This window comes from Prinia subflava (genome assembly GCF_021018805.1).
Source record: "Prinia subflava isolate CZ2003 ecotype Zambia chromosome W unlocalized genomic scaffold, Cam_Psub_1.2 scaffold_32_NEW, whole genome shotgun sequence".
Taxonomy (NCBI): domain Eukaryota; kingdom Metazoa; phylum Chordata; class Aves; order Passeriformes; family Cisticolidae; genus Prinia; species Prinia subflava.
The window spans coordinates 252134-267669 of NW_026960609.1; the positions used below are offsets into that span (position 1 = coordinate 252134).

General features: G+C 48.2%; 1 pseudogene; it reads right to left on the minus strand.

The window, feature by feature from the left end:
• Positions 1-2043: 2043 nt before the first annotated feature.
• Positions 2044-15536, minus strand: part of LOC134565042 (nuclear factor NF-kappa-B p105 subunit-like) — a 40189-nt pseudogene continuing 26696 nt past the window's right edge.

The window sequence follows — 15536 nt, forward strand, 5'->3', positions numbered from 1 at the left end:
AGAGGGTGAGCAGTCTCTGCTGGGGAGGGTGCCAAAGCTTCTCTCAGGTGCAGACTCCGGGGGGGGGGGTCCCTTGACGTTCCCGAATCAGGGCCCGAAGCAGGTCCGATGTCTTCAGGGAAGGGGAGGAAGGAAAGAAGGGGAAAAACAAAAGCAGAAAAATGGCAAAAAGCAAGCAAAAAAGCAGAAAGCAAGAGAGCAAAGCCAGCAAAACGAGCCTAGCTATCAGCAAGCAAGCCAAAAGCAAGCAGCCGGGGGAGGGGCTCAGCTATAGACAAAACAAACTGAGAACATGGGAACAGAAACACACGATTTGGGATACAAAGCATGAAAATGTCCTGTCACCCCAGGACAACAGACACACTGGCATCAGTATGATGGATGGTCCAAAATGGCTTTTATTCTTTTACCTCATGGTGTTAAATAGTCAAAGGGGGCTTTACTACGTCAGAGGGGGGCGGAGGGTCCTTATCTTTCCGTGACATCCGAGATCTTCCGGGCGCCTGTCCTTATCTACCACAATTACTGCAGTAGAGTAGCAGAATAATGGAGCAAGCTCTATACCACTGCACATGCAGATTAAGTTTGGAGGTTTCTCTCTATAAGCCAGGTGTAGATAGATGCTCTTAGTAGTATTTTTCTATCTCTAAACAAAGGGAAAAAAACTAAAAGTATTAAAGCCTTTTTTATCAAATACACTGAAACTGAGAAGCTGCCAGGCTGCCATTTAAAGCACTTCAATACACAGGGCCTAGGGGACCTGCTGTGCATGATCACTTACTTGATGCAACATCTGGTGATGAAGTGCTTTAAGGAAATACAGATCCAGATGTCTTCTGGTGGTTTAAAAGCAGAGCTGGTCAGAAGTAAAGCTAAAAGGTGTGAATAACAGCTAGGATGCCCTGGAGACCTGCAGGATTGTAGAACCTCAGTAAAAATCTCTGCCAGCCCCCTGAGCTGTGGTGGAAATTCTGTGGAAGCAGAAGGTGTGTTTTACTTGGACAGCAGCTCTCCTAAGGCTCAAAAAGCCCATCCACTCCTTGAATATGAGAACCTTTGCCTGTTTCTATTAGAGCTGGAATACAAAGATAACACTGGAGAAGTACATTAATTGAACAAAAATCTATATGCCTTAGACACTGCATAGATGAGGATTATACATACAAGAACTGAAAGAATGGCACTTGTACTATTACTCATCTTCTCTGGAAGTAATTAAAGTTATCAGTAATTCAGATGGATTATAAATTTAATTCAAAAACTTTTTTCTTTACTCATAGTTTAATTCATTACAGCAACTACCGCTCTAGACATAACCATTTGCAAGGTTTATCTTGATTCATTTTCTCAGGAGGGACACCCAAGTTACTGAAGACTGAGCTGAACCAAGAACCACCCTGTCAACACTCCATCTTTGTGCCACAAAAATTGACTAGAAGTACGTGACAATGGTACCGTGCCTCTCTTGGCTTTTTCATCATGAACTCTGATGCCTGTTCTGTTTAGTTGGGCCAACATCAATAACAGGACACTCACCATCTCAGAATTGATGTCAGACAAAAAGAAACACTGCTCACGAGCACAGTTACTGCAGGAGATTCTAGATAGCCAAAAGGAGAGCTGTCTCATCAGAGTTGCTGAGACACTAAATAGTTGGTTTCAGTGTAAATGATTCTCTGCTGCCATAATGATGAGAACTAAAACAAGGCAGAGGCTTTAATCTCAAAGCACAGCTGCTCAGCAGTAGCTGATGGACCTGCTCTCCCTCCATAAAAGATACTTTAGCTTTAAGAAAGGTGGCTTGCAATCTTTAATTTATTTTAGTGCTTTGAAATGAGCATGGTCTTGCATCAATGCCTAAAACTGAGATGCTAAATCTTCAATACCTCTACTTGAAAAGTAATGTAAAAATCACAGCAGGCACAGACAGGAGAATTAATTTTGTGGTTTTATTATAAAAGTAAAATAAAAATAAGCATTTAAAAAGCATGCATTTTCAAAAAGGAACAGATATAAAAAAACCTATTTACAAGTAGGAAAATGCTAAACTTGAAAAAATTTTGGAATAAGAGTCACCAAAGTTTAATTACATTATTTAAATATACAATATTCTTTTAGGATTCTCTTTTTTTCTCTGCCTTGTCACTGTTGTGATTAAAGTAATGATTTTTCTTTGCCAGCTATTTTATAAGCTGCTTGCATGCAACTGTGCTGCAAAAATTATGAAGAGAGCAGCTAGGAACTGTATCCTCTGCTTGTGTGCTTATTAACCTCTTTAGCAAGTTTGTATTATGCATTAACAACTTATTTTTCATCTGTAAAAGAAAGTCCTCACAGAGCAGGAAAGCTCAGTCAGTCTTTCATAGCATCCAGTCCTGTGTATTAATGCAGCAGTGGAGCCCTGGTTATTCTAAATGGCTTCTAAATGAGTACAATTAAGTGTACTTGAGGAAGGAAGCAGTGGCTAGGAGTCACATGCTGCAGTTGCCCTTTGTTCGGGTTCAGGTGGGATTCTTCCAGTGCACTTTTGGTTGTGAGTTCCTTTCCTTCTGGCCAGGATGACACTGATGTAATTTGAAATGTCCCACTTGTTCCTGTAACTGCATATTGCTAATTGAAGATCACTAGTCAGCTATATAATTGCTTTGCCCTGAACTTTCATGTCCATAGCCCAGGGCCATTTTGCCAAGTGTTAGTGAGGGCTTGCTGTTCAGAGAGTCTAAGTGAAACTCAGCTTGCGGAAGGAGGTCTCCACACCACTGTCACACATGCTTTCAGTGTCTTGAAATCTGCTATTGTAGAGCTCACCTGAGGGATAGAGAAAAGGGAAATAATTTGTGTGGCTTGAGCAAAGTTGCTTTAAGAAAAGTCTAAGGAATATAAACCAACAGAGTTAAGCTCTTCTATAGGAAAATAACTAACATGAGGTAGTATAATAGCAAAAGCTGTGCTGAATGTTTCCAGGCCACCAAAACATGTGATCAGCTTGCAGTTGGAGCTTGGATGGGATGAGAAGCCTGGTGCTCTGCTGACACTAATGCTGGCACTGCACTGAGGTCAGGACTATGCCCAACTGTGGTGGTCACAGGGCAAAAGGTTCTCTGGTTTTCAAAGTAACACTGTGCAAGTGTACAGCTCCAGGATGAGGCTCCTAAAACTTATAATTCATATTACTTCAACTTACAGATTTCCTTTTGAGACAAACACTTGAAGAGCTTTCATCTAGTAAGTGACTCAAATAGGAACAAGGCAGTAGCATCTATCACCTGTGCAGGATCCACAGAAGGAGTGCCTGACTGCAAGAGCTGAAACTGAAGGTACGATGTGGGATCAGTGTGACTAAAAACAGTGGTGGTGTTGTAAGAGTTCAGTCTTGTTTTTCTAAACAAACATCTTAAACAATGTGATGCCCTCCATTCATGTTGCAGAGGAGCAGAACTCGTCTTACCCTTCAAGATGAATCTAAAGGGGCAATATGGGTACAAGCACATTTTTGGGTGGGTGTGAAGGTTTATTCCATGACTGACCAAATAGTTTTCTATAGAGAATAAACTGGCAATGTTGGACTGGAATGGAGTGACTGGTGTTTCTTTTTTCTTACAGGGTGTAAGTTTACACATTAGGCTACAGGCAGCACTACCAGTGTTTGAACAGGAAAAAACAAAGGTTTTTGTTCCTAAACCTGGCCAGGCAATGACTGAACAGCCCTGATGACAAACTTCTCACAACCTCTCTTTTTCTCTTAGTAGAGTTCCCTGCTCAAAACCACGGAAGGACCTCCATCACTGAAGATTCTCAGAACTCAACTGGATATAACATGGGCAACCTCATGTCATACTCCACTGGCCCTGCTCTGAGCAGGTAGTTGGCCAGCAGGACTGCTTGAGGTTACACAGGACATGTAACGTAAGCCATCCCCAGTTTCTTTGCCTACAGAACACTGGGCCATTTTGGAGTGCTACACATGATGGAAGGAGAAATTTAATACTGAAGTGTTACTGGGAAGTTTAAGAGCCCAAAACATTTTTGTTTATCAAGCTATGAGGGGGGAAAAAAGTCAAAAGCTAATGGCACTTGTACACACCTAGGAGATAATTGCCTATATTCCCAGTACATCCAAGGTATTACCATTAGCAAATGGCAGGTGTCTGGTTTTAGCAAAGGGCAGCAGTATAATGAATACTGTGATGCAGGCATGCTGATTCGTGGTCCATTTGTCCTCTTTCCTACGCCTAGCAGATATCTATGATGAGAGGGGTCACACTGCAGTAAAATATTTCTGAAACCAGTAAGCAGGTGAAGCAGTGTATGCAAGAAGGTGAGCAATTTATCAGCAGTCCTAGACAGAGTGGGGAGGGAGAACTGAAAAAAAGTCTTAAATAAAGCTCTTCATATTTTGCTGTCAATTTTACCTGTCTCTCCATTTGCAAAGGTGAGCGGTGATGATGGAAGAGCTTTTGCTGTACTGTCCTCCAGGGAAGATGGTCTGTGTGAGATGAATAGTGCTTCCTGAATTATTTTTATGGCTTCTGTGTGATCCATTTGTCTCAAAGCAGTGATCAGCTCTTGAACTGTACCACCAGACACCTGAAAGAGCAAACATCAAATACTCAGCATCATTCAGGCTGGCTAAAACTGCAGGGCTGCACTGTCTCACTGTGCAGGAGGACAAGGTTCTCTAGGTGTATTAATGTTCTTTATAACCTGTTACAGCACATTACCTATTAATTATCTAGCAGAGTCTTCGATGGGGAAGGGCTCAACCTGAAGGCATTACTAAGAATGCCAAGACCCAGTTTTTGTGCTAGGGTGAACCAGTTTTTAGTTGGATCAGGCAATTCCAATAGTTTGTAAAGCTGCATGTTGGAATTCTCAGTCAGCTCTCTCAAATGTCCTGGGGAACAGAGAAATATGTTAGTTTATTATTTATACAAATCATGCACCAGTTCATTTTTAAGCAGAAACAAAGCCAAACTGAAGACTACTTGAGAGTCCAATCCCAGCATTTACAAATGGATTGCTGCAATACTGCAAATGTACTCCTTGTCCTTGAGACATCTTAAGGGAATCATGCTCATTGTGTGCAAGGGAGTGGGTAGGCACCTCTTCTTGCTCACCAGCTCAGTTACAAGCTGTTGCAGGGCAATGTACTCTGCCACTACAGATTCAGTACTCAATTATTAGAGGGTGTAAGAGTCGGTCCGAAAATCCCTCATTTCTGCCTCACGACTGTCAGAGGCCGAGACCCTAACCCATGGACCCTGAGCCACAGCACAGGCCAAGTTTTCCCTGCAGCTGCTGTCACTGGACCAAGATGCCCTCCTCAGGGACCCATGCATGAAACAATGGGGATGGTTACGGTTTTCTGGCCATGTTTGCAAAGAGATGTTCCTGTACTGACCGTACTTGGTAAGACCTGAGCTGCACCGCTCCCCCTATTGTGAAAGAACACCTGCGATGCCCACGAAACTGACCCCCCTTTCTGGCATTTTGCCTCTCGCTTTGAAAAGAACTATAACAACTCCACCAGAAGAGCAGGCTTTCGAGGCCTCCCCTTTGGACGACGGCTCCATTGACCTACGTGCCACGGAGACTGCGAAGGTGGTCTGTTGGCATCGGCGTCACGAGGACTCCCGTCTGTCAGTTGGTAGCTATACCCTTTCTTTACCCCCCTTTCTCTCCCTCTCTCTCTCCCTCTCTTCGTTCCCCTTCTTTTCTATCGCATAACTGTGTGTATCAATAAAGATACAATTGATTTCACTTGAATTAAGTTATCACTGCCTCTTTTTGCACTCTGAAATCAAAACGAACCATCACGACCATCCTTTGGCTCGTGACAGAGGGATATTGTCAAGTCTTTACAGGTGTTACCTTGTGTGAGTAAGTCCTCCAAAACCTCTGCTGATTCGTAGGGTTGGCCATTTAATATGTCGTACACCTAAGAGAATACATTAAAGTCAGTATTTAGGAGTATTAAGTGTCCATTAAGTTTTAGCAGTGTTATATAAAACCCTAAATCTGTAGTGGTGTGTTAATGAGTTCTTTATATTTTCTAAGTTTTTCTAAGCTCTTTGTAAGATGGTTTGTTCCTTGTACCCCCTGTTTTGCCTTCCTGATAGTTGCCGCTGGAACTCCTCCAGTAACTGTTAGGTGTCAATCCTTTTCCCCCTCCTCCCTGGAGCCTGCCTGTCATCTCAGAGCCCTGCCTCAGAGCTAGACAGTTCTGTGAGGGGCTTCGAGTGATAGGCTAGGTTTGGGGAAAATCCCCACCCCTCCCTTCTGTGTGGTCCTCGTTTGTGTCAGTCACCTTCCTAGCCTCTCCTGTATTGAACCCAATTGGTTGTACCCTCCTCACCACCCTCTGTACTGCCCCCCAATAAAAGGGGGTCTGAAAAAGCCAAAATTGGCTCGGTCTGAGCAAGTCCTTGGCTGGTGGGGAGGCTCCGCCTGACCCCTCAAATAAACCCCCTTGGATTTACTCAGCCAGCTCCTCCCTTCATTCTCCGCCATCGTCTGCCCCTTGCCACCTGTGCCTTGAAGTCTCGTCGGAACCAAAAACCCACTGGATCGGCTTGGCTTGCACTGCTCGTCAGCCGTACCTGCTGCTTGCCGTGGTGCCTGAGCTAGCCTAGGTAGGTCGGGACCGCGTTCTGAGAGGCGCTGCGACAGCTTGACGTCCATTGTGGGGCCCCTGGAGACATCGGAGGACCCCATGGAGAGGACCGGTGGACCGGGGCGCAGCGAGTCCGGATCCGCGCTTCATCCCTTGACTGCAAGCTACGTCAGTTATAGCAGCCCACCGCACGGGGGGGGTGTGCTCCCGACGGCTGAGAGGGGCAGCTTCTTCAGCCCGGAAGAAGTCCCCCTCAGGAGGAGATTTCCCTGAGACTGAGCTTTCCCCTCATCGCCAGAGTTTTGGTGAGCTCCTCCTGTTCCCTCCAAGGGACAGGAGCCTCGATCCTTTTTTTCCCCGAACCGGAAGCACGGTGGTCTCTGAATTCAAGCCTCCAAGGCTGCGCAGCCCTGGGGTTGTGTGTGGTAGCCCCCTCCCTGGCTTATCCCTCTCTGGCGCTTTTAGTTGTTTTGGTGGTTTCTCATGGTTTTAATTTGCTCAGTTGCTTTTGGCGTGGCAGCCTCGCGGCGGGGGCGGGGTGCACGCATGGTGACAGCAGGCAGAGCGTGCGGCGGGAGCAGCAATTTGTGCATGGCGTGGCAGCCCGTCGGCTTTTTGGTGCGCAGAAGCCCGCCGGCTTTTCAGAGCAGCGACAGCCCCCGTGGCCGGCGCAGAGGCAGCCCGTGGCCGGCACGGCGGCGGTCCCTGCACGCAGCGACAGACCCCTCGGCTTTTCGGCGTGGCGGCCAGCCATTCAAAGTTCGTATGGCTGATAGTCTCCGACGGCCCGGCGATTTCACGGTCGGCTTTGTTACCAGCCAAAGTTCCCGTGGCTCCCCGGGGGTCAGAGGCACATGCGGCTCCCCCCGGTTTGAAGAGAGCATGCATTTGGTTTTAAGTTCAGTTTTCCTGATTTGTGCTCAGTCTAGTGAGTGTGTGCTGCAGCTTATCATCGGAGCCACAATGGGTGCTAAGCTCTCCGCAGCACAAAAGGGAGTTTTTTATGGTTTAATTGATGTTTTGCATGCTGCCCAAGTTAAGCCCCCTTAAGGGCGATTTGAAAAGGTTTGTCTGCTAGGTATTTCTCCATTTCCTCCAAACGTCCCCTGCTTCCATTCACTGCGCTCAGTTTTGGCACGCTGTGGAAGACAAAATGCTGGAATTGGGAGAGGCAGAGGGCGAATCACTTCCCAAAGTTGCTTATCTAGCCCTGCAGTTTAAAACTGCTGCTTTGAAAAGGAGAGGGATGGAGAAATCACCGAGTTGTGGGCGACCTCCCCGGGTTCCCCCTCTACTCAGTCCCAAACCCTCTCGGTGAAGCAAGGGAATTCTAAAGGGGAGTGACAGGCAGCCAGCCTGTCAGTTCAGGCTCCCTGTAGGTTCCCCAACCCCCGCACCCGAGCACTCTTGGACAGACTGCTCGGGACTTCTCGGATTACCCTGGCCAGGCAACCCGAGAACCTTGCCCACCCCCACCTTTCCCAGTTAGAAAGGCCAGAGTTCGTTTTAGTGTTGCAGAGGCTGAGCCATCTCAAAATGGTGCCCACTCCCTCAGGACACAAAATGGCCGCAACCACGTGGCCCGATCGTCCTCTGTGTCCTTCCCTTCTCCTTCCCGTAATCCCTTTCACTCATCCAACTCTTTTCTGTCCCCAAGTCCTCCTACTTCCCACAATGACTTTTCCCCGCCTTCTCCAAAAACCCCACCCACTCACCCTGCCCACCAACACGCCCCTAGGGTGTCATTGACTACTGCCCAAAACACGCCCCCTCACGGAAGGTGGCCATCTTGGAGCTCCGGTTTCCACACCCCTCCCATTGGTTCCCACGCTCTGCCCTCCCTGTTCCCATGATGGAAACCAGGAAGATGAGGGGCAAGAGCCTGAAACCCAGGACCCAGACCCAATTTCAACACTTGCCCCAGTCACATTTAAACGAGGCAGGGGTGGGCAAGCCCCTCATCCCAATTGGCACTCCTTCTCCCAATCTATTATCAAGGACCTCTGTAAAGCCCACAAAGAATATGGTAGGGAAAGTCCCTACTTTCAGGGACTTCTCGCTGCTGATCTCGCAGGTGTGGTGGCAGTCCCAGCTGACATCAGTTCTTCTCCTGCCTCATGACATCCACAGAGTATAAACTCTGGGAACGGGCATGGAGGCAGCTGCTCAAGGACGCCCTCCCCGATTTGCTCTTGAACCCAGACACAGCAGTGGATGAACAGGGCTATGCCCTGACCCTAGAACATCTTTGTGGTGAGGGATAATGGGTCACTGCCCCAGCGCAGGCTGCCGCCATTCCTGTCCCAGCCCTTGAAATTCTGAAACAATTAGCAGGCAAGGCTTTTTTCAGTCTGCAGCCACATGGTCCCCTTCCACCTTACACACAGATTTGACAAGGGCCATTGGAATCTTTCGTAGACTTTGTAGAGAGGTTCACACGAGCCATTGAAATCCAAATCAAAACAGAACATGTCAGGGAGGGAATACTAGAGGAGATTGCCTTTATTAATGCAAATGATGCCTGCCGTGACACAATCCTCAGTCTTCCTCTAGACCCCCCTCGGACCTTGAGGAGTATGTTACAGGTCTGCCAAATGAAGGTTCCTTTCATGGCCCCTCCACCAAGACAACATCTGAGACAAATGCCCCAGAATCATCCCCTGAAGGCTGCAGCTACTGAGGCCATCACCACAGATTCATCTTCTGGGCCTGCCAACGTTCCATTGCCTCGCCGGACATCCTTTCGGCGTCCTCCAGACAAACCCTGCATGCTACAAGGACAGTCTGGACACTGGATGCCCGACTGTCCACTTAAGAAGGAGTTCCAGGACTTTGAAAATAAAAAACAGGGGGGACAGGGGGAACCTGAGGGAGGGAAACCTGGGCCGAACCCAAGGGTTCAAAAAAACTAGATGAGGAGCGCGAGTCCACCCTGTGCCAGGACATAAATAGGGTGAACCGGGCAGGGAACAATGGGGAGGGGAGACAGTCAATTGACACAACAGTGCCTTCTCATGTAGAGGGAACCATGACACAGTCCACTTCTATCGACAATCTACTGGACATGACAAAACCCTTTGAATGCGATCTAGCCAGACCAATTCTAACGACAACCTCTTCCTCTGAACCTTACAGGTTGCAGTTGACAAAGCCTTTGCTCCTGAATGACGATGATTGGCATTTTCTCGCTGCTGACCCTAGCGACCTGGAGAACTGGCTTCAGATCGAAGGTGAGTTCTTCATCATCAGGGATTGCAAATACACTCCGCAGGCGATCAAGGTTATCCCGGGAAAACTCAGAACTAATCCCAGAGGCCTTGTTCTCTGGCTGCGTTGCTCCCACCTGCCAACGTTCCTCCCAAGAGGTCAGATCGTGGCGCAGGCCATTCCTACCGTGGACCCCACAGAAAAAGATGTCCCCTCGGCCTGCCCAGTCCAGAAGATCACCACCGACAAACCGAAAATAATATGCAAATTTAGGGTGGGAGAGGAGACCCTGGACATTGAGGGTCTCCTGGATACCGGAGCATATGTGACGATCATGCCTGCAAGGTATTGGCCATCACATTGGCCCTTACAAAACGTGGCCGGAAACGTACAGGGTGTAGCAGGCATCCATTAGCTAAACAATCAAAGGAAGTGGTCCAAATTGAGAGGCCAAAAGGGCAATTGGCAAGCCTCTGCCCTTTCGTTTTAGATTATAAGGTACCTTTGCTTGGACGAGACCTCATGGCCCAGTGCGGGGTCACAATTAACATCCTAGACCCCTCACAGGATTTTTGGGTGGTGGTCACTGAGAAGCGCCCTACCCAGAAGCTGAATTGGCAAACAGACACACCAGTGTGAGTAGAACAGTGGCCGCTCACAAGAGAAAAATTAAAGGCGCTTCATAAGCTCATGGAAGAGCAGCTGAGAAAAGGTCACAATGAGGAGACCATTTCACCATGGAATTCTCCCGTTTTTGTCATCCATAAGGCTGACAAAAGCAAATGGCAGCTCCTTCACGACCTCAGGCAAATCAACGTTATTGAAGATATGGGGTCACTCCAGCCAGGGATGCCTTCCCTGACCATGTTCCCCCAAGATTGGAAACTGGCAGTCATTGACATCAAGGATTGCTTTTTCCAAATTCCCCTACATCCTGACGATGCCCCACGGTTTGCATTCTCGGTTCCCTCTATCAACCGAGAGGCCCCAAGAAAGCACTACCATTGGCGAGTTCTCCCGCAAGGGATGAAGAACAGCCCGGTGATTTGCCAATGGTATGTAGCTTCCTTGCTGTCCCCGGTCCGCGCAGCCGCAGAGAAGGTCATTATCCATCATTACATGGATGATGTCCTCATTTGCACCCCCAACGATGACCTGCTAACCCACGCGCTCGACCTCACAATCAGTGCATTGGTTGTTGCAGGATTCGAGCTGCAGGAGGACAAGGTTCAACGCATGCTGCCTTGGAGGTACCTAGGGCTGGAGATCGGTAAGCGGACCATTGTGCTGCAAAAATTGCCAATAAAGACCAAAATTAGTACCCTTGCAGATGTCCATCAGCTGTGTGAGGCATTGAACTGGGTGCGGCCCTGGCTGGGTCTGACCACCGAAGACCTGGCCCCCCTTTACGATTTATTGAAAGGGGGAGAGGAGCTATGTTCTCCTAGGGCGCTTACCCCAGAGGCACGGAAGGCCCTGGAAAAGGTCCAAGACACCATGTCTACCCCGCAGGCCAACCGGTGTGACCCAGACCTGCCTTTTAAGTTCATCATTACGGGTAGACTGCCACACCTCCATGAGGTGATTTTTCAATGGGACAGTGCACGAAAAATGCCAAGAACATCCAAAAAGGACCAAGGAGGAGGAGATCCTCTCTTAATTATAGAGTGGGTCTTCCTCAGCCACCAGAGGTCCAAAAGAATGACAAGGCCACAAGAGTTGGTGGCTGAGCTGATTCGGAAGACAAGGACCCGAATCAAAGAACTGGCCGGATGTGACTTCAAATGCATTCACATTCCAATTGGTTTACAATTGGGCCAAATTACAAAGCCCATGTTAGAACACCTGCTTCCAGAGAATGAAGCGCTGCAATTCGCTCTGGACTCTTTCACAGGCCAAATTTCAATTCATAGACCTGCTCTACAAAATTTTCAATTCGGAAGCCCAATTTACATTGATGCCGTCAAGCATTCGGAGCAGGAAACCCTTAGAAGCCCTGACAGTGTTCACTGACGTGTCCGGAAGACCCCATAAGTCAGTTTTCACTTGGAGGGATCCTCAGACTCAGCGGTGGGAGGCAGATATTGCTGAGGTGGAAGGATCACCTCAGGTCTCCGAGTTGGCCACTGTGGTCAGAGCCTTTGAAAGGTTCCCTGAACCATTCAATTTAGTAATTGTTGGGGGTTAGATTTGCCTCTTTTTCACTTACAGAATTTTTTCCCATAACTTGCTAAGAAACCTTAATGACAGTACTTAGGCAGAACAAAGGGAGTAGTTGAAGGACATGGCAGCACAAGGCTACACCTATTGTTTTTGAGTCTCTGGGAGTTTCCCTCAGAGGGGAGAGATAACACGAGCTTTGGGAAAGGTAAAAGACAGAGCTGGGGGGGGAAGTTGCTCACTTTTGCTCTCAGCATCGAGGAGGACAGTCAAGCTGCCCCTTGCTTCAGGAAGAGTTCATGGCCATCACTCTGCCTCGTCTTGGGAAATCTGCCGTCATCTGCTCCTGCACCCAGGAATCCTGAGCTCGCTTTCTCCGGCCCTGCCCCTACCGCCACTGCTTCTTTGGAGCTTTGAGATTTTCCTGCTACTCTGTAGCCCTGCACTGCCCAGCCCTGCCAGGACACCCCTGCTGCTCCAGCCACCAGCGCAGAGCTCCTCATCTCATCCACCAGCCTGGGACTTTCCACCCTTCCAGCTTGGCCTCTCGCAGTCCTGCAGGGACACCGAGATCAAACTGCCCTGGGCTTTTGGGAAAGAAAGCCCTCAAAGTTCCTGCTTCTGTTTATTATTAATGCTGTAGTTGTTGTTTGTTTGTTGTTTTGTCATACATACTAGTAAAGAACTGTTATTCCTATCCCCATACCTCTCTCTGAAAGCTCCTTTAATTTTCTGGGTTGGGATAATTTGGAGGGAGGGCATTTGAATTCTCCATCTCTAGGGAGGTCCCGCCCCCTTCCTAGCAGATACCTGTCTTTCAAACCAAGACAGTAACTGACTCCGCATATGTTGCAGGAGTTGTGTCCAGAGCAGAACAAGCCATCCTGCAAGCGGTGTCTAACGTGACACTCTTTGAGTTGCTCTCAAAACTTGTCAAGCTGGTCTCCTACCGAGAGCAACCGTTTTATGTGATGCATACGAGGTCCCGTACCGATTTTCCAGGGTTCATTGCTGAGGGAAACAGGAGGGCCGATGCTCTTGCTGCCCCCGCGGCAATGACCCCTCTGCTGAATATTTTTGAGCAGGCAAAACTCAGCCATCAAATTTTCCATCAAAATGCACCTGACTTGGTGTGACGATTCCGTATCTCCTATCAGCAAGCCAAGGCCATCGTGGCCGCATGTCCCTCATGTCAACAACACGCCCTTCCCACTTTACATACAGGCGTAGACCCCAGAGGATTGAACAGTGGTGAGCTGTGGCAAATGGATGTTACCCACATTCCAGCATTTGGTAGACAAAAATACGTTCACGTGTCTGTGGACACCTTTTCCAGTGCAGTCTTTGCCTCTGACCACACAGGGGAAAAAGCCCAGGATGCTATCAAGCATCTAGTACAGCCTTTCTCCTTCGTGGGCATCCCAAAGGCCTTGAAAACCGACAATGGCCCTGCGTACCGCTCCAAGGAGCTCCGCAGCTTCCTGCGACAATGGGGAGTGGAGCACAAAACAGGCATGCCCCATTCCCCAATGGGCCAAGCAGTGGTAGAAAGGACCCACCGTGAGATCAAGCGAGTCCTTGCTCAACAACAACCATTTTTAAAGGTGGAACCACCCTCGATCCGATTAGCCAGGGCATTATATACAATCAATTTTTTGAACTGCTCCTTTGAGGTTTTGAACCCACCAATCATATGTCATTTTGGAGCAAATGGACAGCTGCAGATCAAGGAGAGGCCACCAGTTCTGGTAAAGGTCCCTGAGACCAGACAGACAGAAGGGCCTCATGAGTTGGTCACGTGGGGACATGGGTACTCTTGCGTGTCCACCCCCACTGGCCTGAAATGGATCCCATCCAAGTGGGTGAGGCCCTACGCCCTGAAGGTCTCAGGGAAAAATGACAACGTTCCGCAGGTCGCAAAGGCAGCGTTACGAAGAAAACCTAAAGACAAGAGTACGTGGGAAGAACTCCCCTTTCCCCCTAGTCCCTGTCCAGGTGATTGTGTTTTATTTTAAGTCTTTTCCAGTTACACTGCATTGAGCCCAGACCCGAGCCTCAATCCAAAAGAGCACCATGTGGATACCACTGTTCCTGGTTGCTTGCTTTGTCCTGCAAACGCGAGGGTGGATCGTGCCACAGCCGAAGGCCAATGTGTAGGCTACGCTTGCCAGAGCGATGGGCCAAGACCACATTTGTTTGTCCTCGGCATCAGCAGCCGATCCATTGACAACCTGTCTTGTGGGGATCCCTTTTAAGCTTGAGGAATTCCCCCCTCCTCTGTTGAAAATTATGGCTGCCGTTAACAGACTGAAACCACCCCATAGAGTCGCCCAGTCCTCCATTACCCACAAAGTAGGTATACCCGTCCATAACCCCTTAGTTTTGTGGAGAGATTATGTTGCCACCCTGCCTCAGTTGTCCAAAGCCCCTGTTGAGTTGGAGATCCTTGGTTCCTCCAGTTCCATGTGGTGTGTTCAGTTTATTTTTGATCCACCCAAAGGCCAGGAGAAGCTGCTCCACCCAGTTCTCCAGATAAAGGAAGTATATAAAGCCGGAACGTGGTGTGACAGGATCGCCCATGTAATGATGGCCTCTACTCTAAATTATAAGCCCCTGGCCCTTCCCAAAGGTAGTTTCCTTATTTGTGGCAACCGAGCGTGGGCAGGCATCCCCCCTTGCCTGACAGGAGGTCCATGCACCCTTGGCCGTTTGAGCCTGTTTACACCAAATAAAACCCAAATTATGAAATGCAGAAAGAAAAATTCTACTGTTATTTTGGCCTCCAAAAAGATCCAAAAGAGAGATCTGGCTGATTTGGACCCAGACTGTGACTCGGAAATTGTTCATTGGTCTAGACCTAAAGGTGCCGCCATCACAGTCTTTTTTCCATGGGTCTCAGCAGCAAAAGCACTCGGAGAATTGGGCCATCTAGAGTGCTGGGTGGCTAAACAGGCAAACTTTACTTCCAACGCCCTGGCTGACCTCCTAGCAGAAGAGGAGATAACAAGGCAGGCGACACTTCAAAACAGAGCCACGATTGATTATCTACTCCTCCTCCATGGCCATCACTGCAAGGAGTTTGAAGGACTCTGTTGTTTTAATCTAACCTCAAAAGCAGAAAACATCTGTAAGACTATTAATCAGATGCAGGACCTGGTACACGAAATCAAACAGGAAAACAACGATTGGTTCAGTGGACTTTTCAAAGGTTAGGGGCTCTCAGGCTGGGCAAGTTCTATTCTAAAACCTTGTTTGTTGGTTGTGTTTATCCTTGTTATTGTTTTAATTGCCTTTGGAATTATTAAGAGGATGATCAGTAAGTTGATTTTGGGTGCTACCTCTCCCCCTTCCGTTAATCTAGTTACCGTTCCAAGTGCACCGGAAGAGTACGAAATGCAGGAGATTGAAGATGCAGAGGAGCAGCCCTACCCTCCTTACCCTCCTTATGAGGACACTTCAGAATGGGTTGCTGAATCAGATCCACAATTCGAATATCCTCCACCACCCTTCTAATTCTCATCATTTTAAAAAGAAAAGGGGGAGATGTAGTGGTGTG